The sequence below is a fragment of the Castor canadensis genome, chromosome 14 (assembly GCF_047511655.1).
Source record: "Castor canadensis chromosome 14, mCasCan1.hap1v2, whole genome shotgun sequence".
NCBI classification, from domain to species: domain Eukaryota; kingdom Metazoa; phylum Chordata; class Mammalia; order Rodentia; family Castoridae; genus Castor; species Castor canadensis.
Window position 1 is genome coordinate 114569554 of NC_133399.1, and position 13439 is coordinate 114582992.

Sequence of the window (13439 nt, forward strand, 5' to 3'; positions counted from 1 at the left end):
CCCAAACCTGTGTGGGGCACTGACCAGATGTGCAGAGCCCCGCACTCTACCCACGAGCACAAACAATGCCGTGCCCTCAGCTTCCTCACAAGGCCACCACACAACTGTCACTTTTTTTTTTTTTTTTTTGAGACAGTGTCTCACTATGTAGCCCAGGGTGGCCTCGAACTCATGGTCCTCCTCCTCAGCCTCCCAACTGCTGGGATCACGGGTGCACCACCATACAGCTTTGGTTACAGCTTTGATTCATATTTTGTGCCATGAAATCACTTCCTGTATCAAAAGGTGACACGTGAAAGACAAAAATATCAAATCAAAGAACATTTAAAGATAGTCTACATCATCTCCCTTTGCTTAATACGAACATAAAAAAACAACACACTAGTAACACTGTGCTAGCAGGTATACATCAATGCCATAAGGAAAACCAAGAAACAGCAAGAGATGGAAAGAAAAGAGTAACAGGTGTGCTATGAAAAATGACCGCTTAATTTTATAATCAAGATTTTGACTATTTAAATGCGGAAAGAAAGAAGCAAAAACAAATTCCCAGGCCCAGCAACTGTGGGAATGCTGAGCTGGTATCCAGAGGGAGACCCACAGGAGCTGTATGGACGAGGTGGGGGCTGCGCCTGTTCCCACAGGCGATGCTGCATCTGTCCAGTTGGGCCCTTGGTTGTAGCTCAGGCCCAGCCCAGCCCAGGCAGGGCCCAGACAAGGCCAACACCTTACGCTCCCAGCAGAGCTCTCTAGAACTGTGCCCCCCCCCCCGCCCCCAGCTCTTCCCAAATGACACCCCAGGAGGCCTGGCCAATGAGAAAGCTGTAATTCCACCCCATCAATGATTGACAACTATGTTCCTCTCCATCTAACTCCCTCCCCCCAACCCCACCTTTCTTCCCAAACTATAAATTCAGTCTGAATGTTAATATACCCTGAATATCTCCAGGCCTGAATCTTTCATTGCATCCATTCTGTTATGAATTCTGCAATTAAAGAATGATGGACTGTGCAATGGAGGTTTCTCACCTTTTATCATAAGGTTTTCATGCTGTTATTTGCAGACTAAAGCTTCCATGGTTGCTGCATTTTCATTCCACACTGGTGGTGAAGAGCCTTTTAGTTTAAGAAGCATTTTCATACACATGGCCTCCAGCAACTTCCCAAGCAACAGTCCTAGCCAGAGTAGAGCAGACTCCCCACAGGCCAGGCAACACTCACTCTGCCAGCATCCCTCCCACCACCATTAAGGCATATCTGGAACTTCCAGAGTTTGTCTCAACTTTGCCACCAAGGACCTATACAGAAAAGGAGGCACTGAAATGTCAAACATCCAGAGGGTAAAACTGGTCAACTCGAAGGCCAAGCACCCACTTTGAAAGACAAAGAGCTGCTTCTAGCTGGGGACTACTTAGCTCAATGGTAGAGCACAGGCAAGCCTAGTGCCCAGAGAGTCCCCGCCTGGTCTCTCACTCCTCTGACAGTAACTGGAGTATCAAAGATGACCAGCACCTTAGAAAGGACTCTGTGGAAAGTGACGGTATACAATGTAACTTAGATGCAGTCACTGAAGGCAATCAAACAAACGTTGTTGGGGTTGGAAGGACAAAAAAAATACACAAAGTGTAACCCTCTATAGCCTTTGCTAATAAAAGTCCTTTTTGATAAAAGAGATGTTCAAGCTGTTGTTGTTACTGGTTTCTTTGCAGTGCTGGGGATTGAACTCGGGGCCCTCCACTTCCTAGGGAAGCACTAGCCCACTTGAGCCACACCCCCAGTCCTTTTGTTTTTAGCTTGTTTTTCAGATTCAATCTCCTGATTTTCTCCAGATCAGCCTTGGACCTTGGCCTTGGCCCTCAATCCTCCTACTTCTGAGTAGGAGCTGAGATTACAAAAATGCACCCAATAGCTGAGATTACAAAAATGCACCACAATGCCCTTTTTTTTTTTTTTTGGTGGGGGAGACAGGGTCTCACCCATGCTGTCCTCAAATTCAAGATCTTCCTACCTCAGGCTCCATATATATATATATATATATTCTTTTTTTTAATAGTAAGTGAGGCTGGAGATGTAGCTTAGTGGTAGAATTCTTGCTTAGCATGCACAACGCCCTGAGTTCGATCCCCATACCATTAAAAAAAAAAAAAGCAGTGAAAATGTTACCGTCTGTGATGTTCTACCTACAGGGAAACTGAGGAACTCTTGCGCAGAATGTGACACTGACATCTCCCAGCTTTGCTTGTGGCCCAACCACAGAAGACAATGAAAGGCTGTTGCGATTTGAATTAGAACTTTTACGTTTAGCTGACACCACGCGGTGTCAGAGTGCGCCAAGCATGTCTACTGTGCCTGGGACCCACCCAGCACCCTACTAAACACTGACTCAGAGTTTCACATCCAAAACTTAGGGTCCCACAAAGTGTGGGGCCAGAGGGAGTGAGCAAGGCACCTGTGACCTAAAGCGGACTCACCCAGGATCTGCCTGGATTCTTGCGCAAGGATGGGCTGCCAAAAACAGGAGCCACCTTCACCCTAAAGTGGACTTCAGGGCCGTTACTACCCGACACGAACAGCTCAATGGGTCTTTCCGCACACAACTTCAATGGGGTGCGCTCGACCCTCGTCTCCAGGCCCGGAGCCACGTGTTCCTCCCACACATCCCTCCCTGACTCCTGGAGCCCTGGTCCCCTACAGTTATCCTCAGGACACCGCTGAGATTGGGGGCCTGCTCACTGGCCTGTGTCCAGGGACACCCGATGAAGTTGGGGGCGCTACTTGCTGCCCTATGACCAACGACACCTGCTTAAGTTCGGGGGCGGCTCGCTGCTGTCTGTGGCTGAGGCGGGGGAATCACCTGCTTAACTTGGGGACTGGTCGCTGCTCTGTCGTGCCGGGGGCACCCAAATTGGGGGTCTGAAGTTGAGGGCTATGCGCTGCCCTGTCTGTGCCCGGGACGCCCGCTGAAGTTGGGGGGCTGCTCGCTGCTCTCTGTGCCACTGACCCCATACGTTCCTCAGACCTAGGGTGGGATCTTCGGGGACCCGGGCAGAAGAGCAACTTTTAAAGGACACAAGAGGCCCGCGCTCGAGCGGCCCGGGGGCGCGCCCAGGACACTCACCGAGGGACGGGGAGCCGTGCGCCGTCCGCGTCCGCCGGCCGTCCCGCACCCCCCGCCCGCTATGCGCCACGGCTCCGCCCGCGCTGGGCGGAGGCTCCTCCCACCTCGCTGTGATTGGCCAGCGTGGGCCGTGACTGATACCCATTGGCCGGAGCGCCTGCCCGTTACTCGGCCACGTCCCGCCCTCGCGCCCGCGCATTCCTGCGAGGCCACGTGGCCTCCGCGTTACCCCCACCCCCCTCAGCCCAGCGCCCCGCCCGGGCTGTGCGCGCGCGCGTGGGAAGGGGCTCCCTGCAGACCGCGCCCCAGAGCATCCGCGATGCCCACGGACGCCGGGTCGGTGGGGGCGTCGAGTTGACATGGTGCCGCGTCCCCAGCATCCGCCCTCCCTGCGCGCCCCACCCCCCGGCTGGGCTCACGTGGGCGGAGAGAGCGGAGCGCCCCCCACCCACCTCGGTCCCCGCCCCCCAGTATCCGCCGCTCCCTGCACAGCCGGGCCAGCCGGGGAGGTCCTGGTCCCGGCCCCGGCCCGGCCCCGGCGAGTCCGCGGCAGCTGCCCTCGGGCCCGCCAAGGGCAGGGCGACGGGAATCCAGACATGACTTCACCCACCTCTCCCGCAGCTTTGCAGCTTCCCCGGCACCAGGAGGCTCTCCGTGGCCCCGACCTGTGGCCCGGAGCCTGCCCTACCCGGCCGGCTTCCCCCTGCTGACCGCGCCGTGACCTCAGGGAGGGGGTGAAGGGGGCACAGAAAGTCCTGCAGGTGCCAGGTGGGAGCAGAAAGACCCTGGGATACTCAAGAAGAGCCTCTGTCTGTACTGTTCAAAATGCTTGTGCTGAGCACTTGTTTTATAATTTTGAAAGAGAAGTGAGTTATAACTACTACTAAAAGAAGAAACTGAGGCAAAACAAGGGGATTGGACTTTGAGCACATGATAAAAGCGAGAGCACACAAGGGAGGAGTGAGGATAGGTAAAACACCTAAAAAATTAGCTTGCCTTATTGCCCTTAACGCAGAGAAACTAAAGCAGATACCTTAAAAGCAACTGAGGCCAATAGGAGAAGGGGACCAGGAACTAGAGAAAAAGTGAGATCAAAAAGAATTAACCTAGAAGGAAATCAATGTGAGTCAATGCCCTGTATAGCTATCCTTATCTCAACCAGCAAAAACCCTTGTTCCTTCCTATTATTGCTTATACTCTCTCTTCAACAAAATTAGAGATAAGGGCAAAATAGTTTCTGCTGGGTATTGAGGGGGTGGGGAGGAGAGGGAGGGGGTGGAGTGGGTGGTAAGGGAGGGGGTGGGGGCAGGGGGGTGAAATGACCCAAGCCTTGTATGCACATATGAATAATAAAAGAAAAAAAAAAGTGTTTTCATTCATTAGTGGGAAGTAGCAATGGGACTATTTCTCAGGGATACAAAAAAAAAAAAAAAATCAGAATGACCACTGAAGAATGCTACCTGCTACCACAAGGCAGTTAGCCAATGTGTACACCATGCCAGACTATTCCTTCTCCCACCCCAAACTCAAATCGGAGAAGTTACAGTCAGAATTTTAGACGTGGCAGGCCCCTTGGAGACCTCTAATCCCAACCACTCAGTAGGCAAAGCCATATAATCGATGAGAATTAGACTTGCTAATTGTGTAGGAATGGACTGAGTTGTTTCCAAATGCTGTGAAGACAATACATGAATCGGTTGGAAAAGATAATCTCAGAGACTTTAGGATTCGAAAACTTATTTGGGGTTTCATTTGGTAACTTGTTCAAAGGTCTGCTAGACAATTTACAATCCTGGGCAACAGTTCATTTACTCCACAACGGGAAGAAGGTGTGATATTCTCTAAAAGGGTGGAGCAGAGAAGAGGGGAAATAGTACCACGTGTACAATAGTACTGTGGGTGAGCAGCCCCCTGACTCATGGCTGAGGGAGATGTCAGTGGGAAGGACCCCCAGGCAGGGCCTCCAGTAGGGCTGGGCAATAAAGACTCTTTTGGGGCTGGAATCCTGTCCACTCTACTGTAGTGATCTTCAGATACATCACATTTTCCTGGGCAGAGGGTGTGGCTCAAGTAGTAGAGTGCCTGCCTGGCAAGCCTAAGGTCCTAAGTCCAAAACCCCAGTACCACCAAAAGCAAAAGAAAAAAATCAGCAGGGCTATAATCTCATTCCCAAATGGAGGTGGTGCTGAAGTCAGTAGAGTGCCTGCTTTGCAAGCTCAAAGCCCTGAGTTCAACACCTCTCCCCCCACCACACACACAAAAAAACCACTTTGACAAACCCAGAGGTGGAAAAGTTGAGATTTGCCTTTGTGATTCCCTCTTTGGCCCATGGGATATATATAGGAAATTAGGTTGAATTACCAAACATTCAGGGACTTTCTCTTTTCTTTTTATTATCAATTAAGCTTAATTGCACTGTGACCGAGGGATGTAATCTGTATGGTCACACCTCCAGTCCATTTTGCTGTGGTTATTTTGGAGATGGGATCTCATGAACTATTTTCCCAGGGTGGCCTCGAACTTCAATCCTCCTGATTTCAGCCTCCCAGGTAGCTAGGATGACATGCCTAAGCCACCAGTGCCCAGTGATTTTCATCTTTTAAAATCTGTGCAGACTGGCTTTGTGACCCCTCATTGTCTGTTTTGGTCAATGTTCTATAATGACCATTTGAAATGTCATCATGTCCTGTTCCTGTCAATGAAGTCATCCCGTACTGACTGCTTTTATCTTTTTGCTCTTTCGGACACTGAGAAAGGTACATCAATGTCTTCAACCATGCTACCTACCCAGCATTCTACAAAGTAAGAAAACCGAAGTGCAAGGATGGGGGGGCTGGCACCAGTTATTCACAGACAATGTGAAAGCCCAAAATCATCAGGAGTTTGAGCTCAATCATAGACGTAAGTGTAACAAACAATAAGGAAACGGTCTTATCAGCCTTCATAGGACATGAAAATATGCTGTTTAAAAATGATTAAATGAGCTCCATCGAAATTTAAAATTTCTCCACATCCCTCCAGCTCTCCCTTTCCAACGTGGCCGGCAGAATGGCTCCTGCAAAGAAGGGTAGTGAGAAGAAGGGCCATTCTGCCATCCACGAGGTGGTGACCCAAGAATGACCCATCAACAGCCACAGGCGGACCCATGGAGTGGACTTTGACAAGCATGCCCCTCGGGCACTCAGAGATCTGGAAATTTGCCATGAAGGAGGATGGGGACTCCAGATGTGCACATGGACACCCAAAGGAATGAGGGATGTCCAATCCCATATCCACGTGTGGCTATCCTGAAAACGTGTGAGGGTGAAGTCACCAAACAAACTATGCGTTGGTGACCTATGTGCCTGTTAAAAAACCAAAACGTTCCGAAACGTGTAATGTGGACGAGAGCTAACCGCTGAGTGAAAACGAAGTTATAAAACTGCAAAAACATCATCATTTCTGCTGGTCTCATGACATCGTTAACAGGAACAGGCAGGCCAGGTGGGGAAAATGTTACTAGACGCATCTAACAAAAACCTGTTGTTTCCTTTGTCTTGTACTGCTGTAGCAGAGTGTCCGAGACAGGGTAAGGTATAATGGAAAGAAGTTAATTTCCCACAGTTCTGGAGGCTAAGAATCTGGCAAGGCCCTTGTTTCCTCGTGATCCCATGACAGAAGAGAGAGGGAGAGGGAAAGAGGGAAAGAGGGAGCTCACCTCCACCTCCTGGGGCATAGGGGCCATCGCCCGGAAGGCAGTGCCCCATCTCCCCGCACCTCTGCCTTAGGGATCAAGTTTCCCACACATAAGCTTTGCAGCTGCATTCGAACCATAGTACACGTAAATAAAGAGCTCTTGCAAATCAACAATGAAAGTGGACAAAAGACATTAAAAAAAAAAGATGACAAAAAACTATTGGTGCCCAATAAAAACAGGAAGTGATGCTGAATGTTATTAATTTCAAGAAAATCCAAGTTAAAGCCAGTGAGCTCCACTGCAGCCCCGGGAGAATGACTGAGATGGGAAACTAAGGCAGCAAGTGTTGCTAAGGATATAGAGGCTGGGACTTCTGCAACCCGGGTGGGGGGGGTCAGGGGCAGGGTTGGGGGTAGCCAGAGACCACTGGGAACAGCTGTGGGGCAGCCTGTCCATCCTCCGTGATCCCTCTCTCAGGCCTTACTCAAGGTAAAGGAAAACGTGAGCCTCTAAAGAGACTTACAAGCACGCTTGCTCATGACAGTTGAAACTGTTCAAAACCAGACACCACCCACATGGCATCGGCAGGCGAAGGCACAGACCAGGTGTGGCCTCTCCGTGTGGTAGAACACTGGTCAGAGACAGGAAGGACCAGGGTGACGGCAAGTGCATCACAGCCACTATGCTGCATGAAAGTCACAACAAGGCAGGTGTGGCGGGCGAAATTCAAGAAAGAGCTAACCTTGACTGTGATTATAGGAATTAGAACGATGGTTAATTGAGGGGATTAACTGGGAAAAGACGTTAAAAGAATTTTTTGGAGAGGAGTGAAAATGATTTGAGATGCAGACACACAGATGTGTTCACTTCTTAAAATATTACAGAGCTGAATACAAGTGGGTGTTTTATGAGGTGTCCATTACTTTATGGTCTGAATGTGTTCTCCAGCATCGATATGTTGAAACCTAATCACCAATGTGGTTGCTATTAAGAGGAGGGGTCTTAGCTGGGCACTGTGGCTCACACCTGTAATCCTAGCTACTTAGAAGGCTGAGATCGGGAGGATCACATTTTGAGGCTAGCCCTGCCAAATAGGTCAAGAGATCCCATCTTGAAAATAACCAGAACAAAAAGGGTCAGAGGTGTGGCTCAAGGGGTAGAGCAGCTGCTTTGCAAGTGTGAAGCTCTGAATTCAAACTCCAGTCCCACCTAAAAGATTTTTTTAAAGGGGCGGGGTCTTTAGGTGGTGGATAGGTCTTGAGCCCTCTGCCCCCCCCATGGAACTAGCTCCTCCCACACTTCTTGTGCGTCCTTCCCTCCGACATATGTGAGGACACAGCATCAAGGCACCGTCTTAGAGGCAGAGATGCCCCTAGAAGCCATGGATGCACCTTTCCTGGCAACTTGACCTTGGACTTGAAGCCTCCAGAACCCTGAGAAATAAGTTGCTACCAACTACCCAGTTTAACTAAGGAATTTATTATAGCAGCAGGAGCAGAAAAAACCGTTACATATCCATAGAAAGAGGTTTTTAAAAGCTGGACTGACGCTTCCTAAACATTGATTCACTTTGTTAGTTGGGTGTAAAATGCCCCTTTATTAATTGAAAACTAAGCAAACTGCAAGCTCTGCACGTAGTGAGAAGGTAATTTATACCAGTTAGGATGCTCAGGAAGCAGAGAAATGGCAGGACAGTATTGCTAGCTCTGGGTCCCTTTTCCTACTTTCGTCTCCCCTGCAGCGTCCATGAGGTCACTGTGGCCTGGAGCCCGAGGACAGTGGGCTGGACCCAGGGCTTGGCTCTGTTGTCATGAGGTAGGCCTGGAGTGACTTCTTCCCTTCCACTACCAACCGGTGCCTCAGGCTGGGATTTACTGTCCCATCCTGGACCTTACAGGAACTGGGAATGCTCCCTGTTAGGGGCGAGAAGACAAAGGGTTTTGTGTGCACAGGGCCTCACAGGCCCTCAGGACATTTTGAAGGAGGCTGAGGTTCTATCTGACGGGGGTTCTATCTGCATCCAAGTCCAGGGCTGCTTACTGGGTTCATATCCCAGGTACATCACTTGCCCTCTGCACCATGGAACCTCAGTTTCTTCAATAAAGAAATGGGTTGGGGACAACAAAGTGTCCCAAAGTGACAGAGCACCTGCCTAGCAAGCATGAGGCCCTGAATTTAAATCCCAGTACCACCAAAAAAATAAATAAATAAGTAAAAGAAAGAAATGGGTGAACAAACTGGGTGTGGTGGCTCATGCCTGTAATCCTAGCTACTTGGGAGGTGGCGATTGGGAGGATCAGGGTCAAGGTCAGCCCAGGCAAAAAGTGCAGAGACCCCATCTCAACCAATAAAAGAATGTGGTGGTGCATGACTGTCATCCCAGCTACTCTGGAAGCATAAATATGAGGATTGCAGTCCAGGCAGATGGCAGACTCTGGCATAAATTTGAGATCCTATTTGAAAAATAAGTAAAATAGAAAGGTCTGGGGTAGACCGCCTGCCTAGCAAGCCCTGAGATCAAACCCCAGTACTACCAAATAAATAAATAAATAAATAAAAATACAAGCAAAAGAAGCAGGCAGAGCATTACCTAGCATGCTGGCTGGCCCGGGTGTCACCCTGAGCAGATCCCAGTTCCCAGGCAGACGCCGGTCTTCACTGAGCCTCAGTATCTCCGTTGTAAAGCTGGGCCATCACAGGGCCAAGCAGGACCTGCTGCAGAGGTGAGAGGTGCCTGCCCATGACCACTGGGATGGTTTAGTGAGTCATGGGAGTACGTGGGAGTACAGCCAACAAGTGCCCCTTGGCAGACAGCCCAGCAAAGACTTGGAGTGGACAGACCTCCCTCCAGGGTGACCTTGGGGCGGAGCCTTGGCTTTCACAGGGTGCACAGGCCCTGGGCACACCCGCAAGTCGTTCATTCTGTGCCATTTTGAAGTGCCCTTGCAGGCTCCTTGTGTGCCTGTAGGTCATGGAATCAGCAGGTGCCACTGCCTTGAGGCTCTGCGGGTCCTCAGGCGGCTCAGCCTGGCTGCTGCTGTGTGGGCCTCTTTATACCACACAGAACTGGGCAGGTGTTGGGTGGATACTGGAGGAGAAGCCTCTTCCCCAGCCCTGCCCCACCCTGATCATGGCCTCCTCTCCTCCACAGAATGCTGGCTGGGGGACAGCCTGTCACCTGCAAGCCTGCCTGGCCCACATGCTGCACACGGCCTGTCTCCTTCCTGTGGGCATCCCGGAGTTGGTCTCATGCCAGGGACAGGACGGTGTCCAGGACTTAGAGAGAACAATACTACCCGGAGGAGCACTGTGGGGAGAAAGGGTGCAGCTGCAGGTGCCTGGTGAGACTCAGTCACTAGAGCTCGCAGTGCATCCAGTGGAGTGAGTTTCTGCTCAACTATTGCCATTTGTCCTGACAAAAGTTCTAAAGTGAAACAAAACCAAACAAGTACAATGACATAAACACCACCAAATATTGGTTAGGATGTCCTTCTGACTGGACAGGCGGCCCTAGCAGGAGGGCCAGGCAGGGGCGGGATTAGTGAGGATTGGCTTGGGGTTAGAGCAGGGGGTGGGTTTCCTGGGGGAAGGGCAGATCTGGGTAGGACAATTTACTTGCACTCCTGATTGTGATGAAGGCTTCGCATTACAGCTATAGACCTGCACACTCACCGCATCACACACTTTAGCTGTGTGCGGTTCATCCTGTATCAGTCGCCCCTCTTTAAAGCTGCTAAGATGAGAGAAATGGTGACTGAGAGCAACCCTGCTCAGGATGCCCTGAGTTTTGTTGAGGCCTTTGGAAAAACCACCCTCAGCTAACATTCGAACCTCCTAAATCCCCCTCTTGTCCTATTCTTAGGAATCTAGTTTGTGGATTATGGTGATCACTATCTGTGATCAGCAGCTGGGTAGGTGATGTCCTGTGGACCACTGTGCAGGGTGTGGGCAGCTGCTGGCTGTCCTGGACTTCAGGACCCTGACCTCCATCTGTTAAATGCCCCTGCTGACAACCCAGCTCCACCCCCGGCGCCCTGGTGAGGACTTCTTTCTTTGCTCACGGAGCTACCTTTTGGGCTGGGTGCTTTCCAGCTTCCCAAGCTGAGTCTGTGTCCCCTCCCCTCAGAGCAAAGTAGAAATGGGAGAAATGGGAGCTTCCTCGCTGAGCTGCTTCTCCATACTCTCCTGAGGGTGGTCTAGTGCAGAGGACGCTGGGCATGAGTGGCCAGTCCTCTCTTCCACAGAGCAAGCAGAGGCACAGCTCCTTTGTCCTCCTCTCAGGGGCCAGTCACTAGAGGTGGCCCTGCATGTGTCACTCAGCTCCAGGTCTGGCCGGCTGGCTGGGGCATATGGCTGAGCTTCAGAATTGGAGATGGTAGGTCTTGGCACAGGCTGCTGCATTCCAGGCCATGCCCTTGGCATTTCTTGTCCCAAAGATCTCCGTTTCCCACCCCGCCCCCACTCAGGGCCCTTTGATGGATCCAAGCCACAGGGAAAAGGGAGGTAAAAAATTAAGAAACAGAGAGGAAGCTTTGGAACCCAGAAAAGATAAGGCCAGACTCTCACTGATGCTCTTTCAAGGGGTCCATACAATCCAGTGGGAGAAGGACACACTGTTCCACCAGGAAACAGTGGCTTTTTGTTTCCAGAGCTCTTGCAACAACTAAGCCTGTTTTCTTGCTTTACTTAGTCTCAAATGGGAGGGTGAGGCAAAGGGCAAGAGAAGTCTAGGAGGAGAACGCAGCTCTCCAGATGACCAGAGCACCCGTGGGGCCCAGGAGGGATGGACGCAATGCCTCCATGTGAATGTGCCCCTTCAGCACATGGCCCAGCAAGGCTGGGAGGGGCTGCAGACGCCTGTGCCCCCCACCCTCGTCCATCCTCCACGGCCCTCTTCTCTGTCTACCAGCCTCTGGCAGAACAGCCCAAGGTCTGAGCAGCTGTGACGGTAAGGAATGCAATGGCTAGGGGAGAGACTCCATGATATCTCTGCCAGGACAAGCACATCTGCAGTGCTGGAGCACAGGCAGAGGACCAGAGCGACAAGATAGGTGATCGGGACAGTGGTGATGCAAGGGGTACTGAGGCAAAATGCTCTGACGCTGCATGTGTGTGCATGGCTGGCTTGGATCTTCCTGCCCCAGCACCCTGACGTTCTATACTGCTCACGAGGAAGTGATTCACCGAGCTACGTTCTGGCATGTCCTCTGGGATCACACTCACGGCTAGCACCCTGACAATTCAGCAGTTACCAGCCCATCCCTAGTCCTTGAGGACCTTCTAGGAAGAGCCCCGGGGACAGGATGGAATGGGAAGGGGAGAGGGAAAGAGCTAGATGTGGGGAGACTCAAGTAACAATGGTGACTGAGTGCCAGGGGCTAAGGAGAGGAAGACGGTGGGAAGGGGCACTCAGAACAAAAGTCAGAGTCCACTTCACCTAGGAAAATGGGGGCTGGGGGTGTGTACCTCTTTCCTCTGCACAGACACCAGCAGGTGGCTCCTGAGCCCTGATCACAGGGAGCAGAGTGCCCAGCCTGGCTCAGAGCGCCCCTCCACCCTGCACCCAGAGTGTAGTTGGGCATTGCACCACTATTTCATTATTTAAAAAAAACACAGTTAAGCAAGGTGTGGTGGCCCCTGCCTGTCATCCCACTTATATAGGAAGTGGAGGAGGATCTGGCTTGAGGTCAACCCCAGGCAGAAGCATAAGACATGTCTGAAAAATACACTGATACATAAAAGGGCAGGGGCATGGCTCAAGTGACAGAGCGTTTGCCTGGCAAATGAGAGGCCCTGAGTTGAAATCCCAGAACCGACACACACAGACACACACACACACACACTCTCACACACTCAAGCCTCATTTCCTCACTCAAAACCCCACTTCACCCCTAGAAATGAAGTCAGCAAACGCTGGGGCCCTCTCCTCTCAGGGCTGTGTCTGTCCTCCAGTTGGGTCCCCTCCTCCACTCTAGACCCTCACAGGTCTGGGTTTTAACCTGTGAGGTGACACAGTGGTGGCCATTTCTAAACACTTCAGTCATTGTGGAATTTAGTGCAGGTGTTTTTACAGTGTCAAAAAGAGTCACAAATTTTTTTGTTATAAAATTTTTATTAGGATATATTCATAATAAGAAAACAAAAAACTAAAAAAGGAAAAAAAGGATATTTTCATTATGGGGGGATTCATAGTGACAATTCCGATTAGACTTATATTGTACATTGCTCCCATCGACTCTCCCCCTCACCCCCTCTTCACCCCACTTAAAGCAATTGCAAGAGGTTTTAGTTCTGTTCCATATAGGTATATGAAGTCCATCTACCATACCATCACCTTAATCTCCTTCCTTTACCCTCCTACCTCCCACTATACCTCCCCTAGATACTAAATTTTTAAAACATTTTTCTGTGGCCCACTTAAAGAGGTATTAAAAGTTTTTTCAAGGATATCATACTGTATTGCTCAGTTATTTACATAACTTCCTGTTTTACTGTGAAATGAAATATACATTCAGAAAAAATTAAGAAAAACCAAAAATCTCATAGATCTACAAAGTCAATGGCATGCCACCAGGTCACACAGACACCTGTGACCAGAGCCCTGGTCTTCCTAACTGCAGCTCTCCTCACGGGAAGTTTCCTTGG

General features: G+C 50.5%; 1 protein-coding gene across 18 annotated transcripts in view; it reads right to left on the bottom strand.

The window, feature by feature from the left end:
- The window catches only part of Arhgef10 (Rho guanine nucleotide exchange factor 10), a 109422-nt gene that overhangs the window by 78906 nt on the left and 17077 nt on the right, over positions 1 to 13439 (bottom strand). For 11 of the 18 annotated variants that reach the window (XM_074055315.1, XM_074055326.1, XM_074055323.1 and 8 more), the window contains exon 1: positions 3119 to 3192. The exons of 1 other annotated variant lie outside the window; for it this stretch is intronic. The gene's annotated coding sequence lies outside the window, so the exon portion shown is untranslated. Of the gene's footprint in view, positions 1 to 1029; positions 1177 to 3118; positions 3193 to 13439 lie in introns of those variants that run through there. 6 more of the 18 variants (XM_074055318.1, XM_074055312.1, XM_074055314.1 and 3 more) reach the window with 5 other exon arrangements.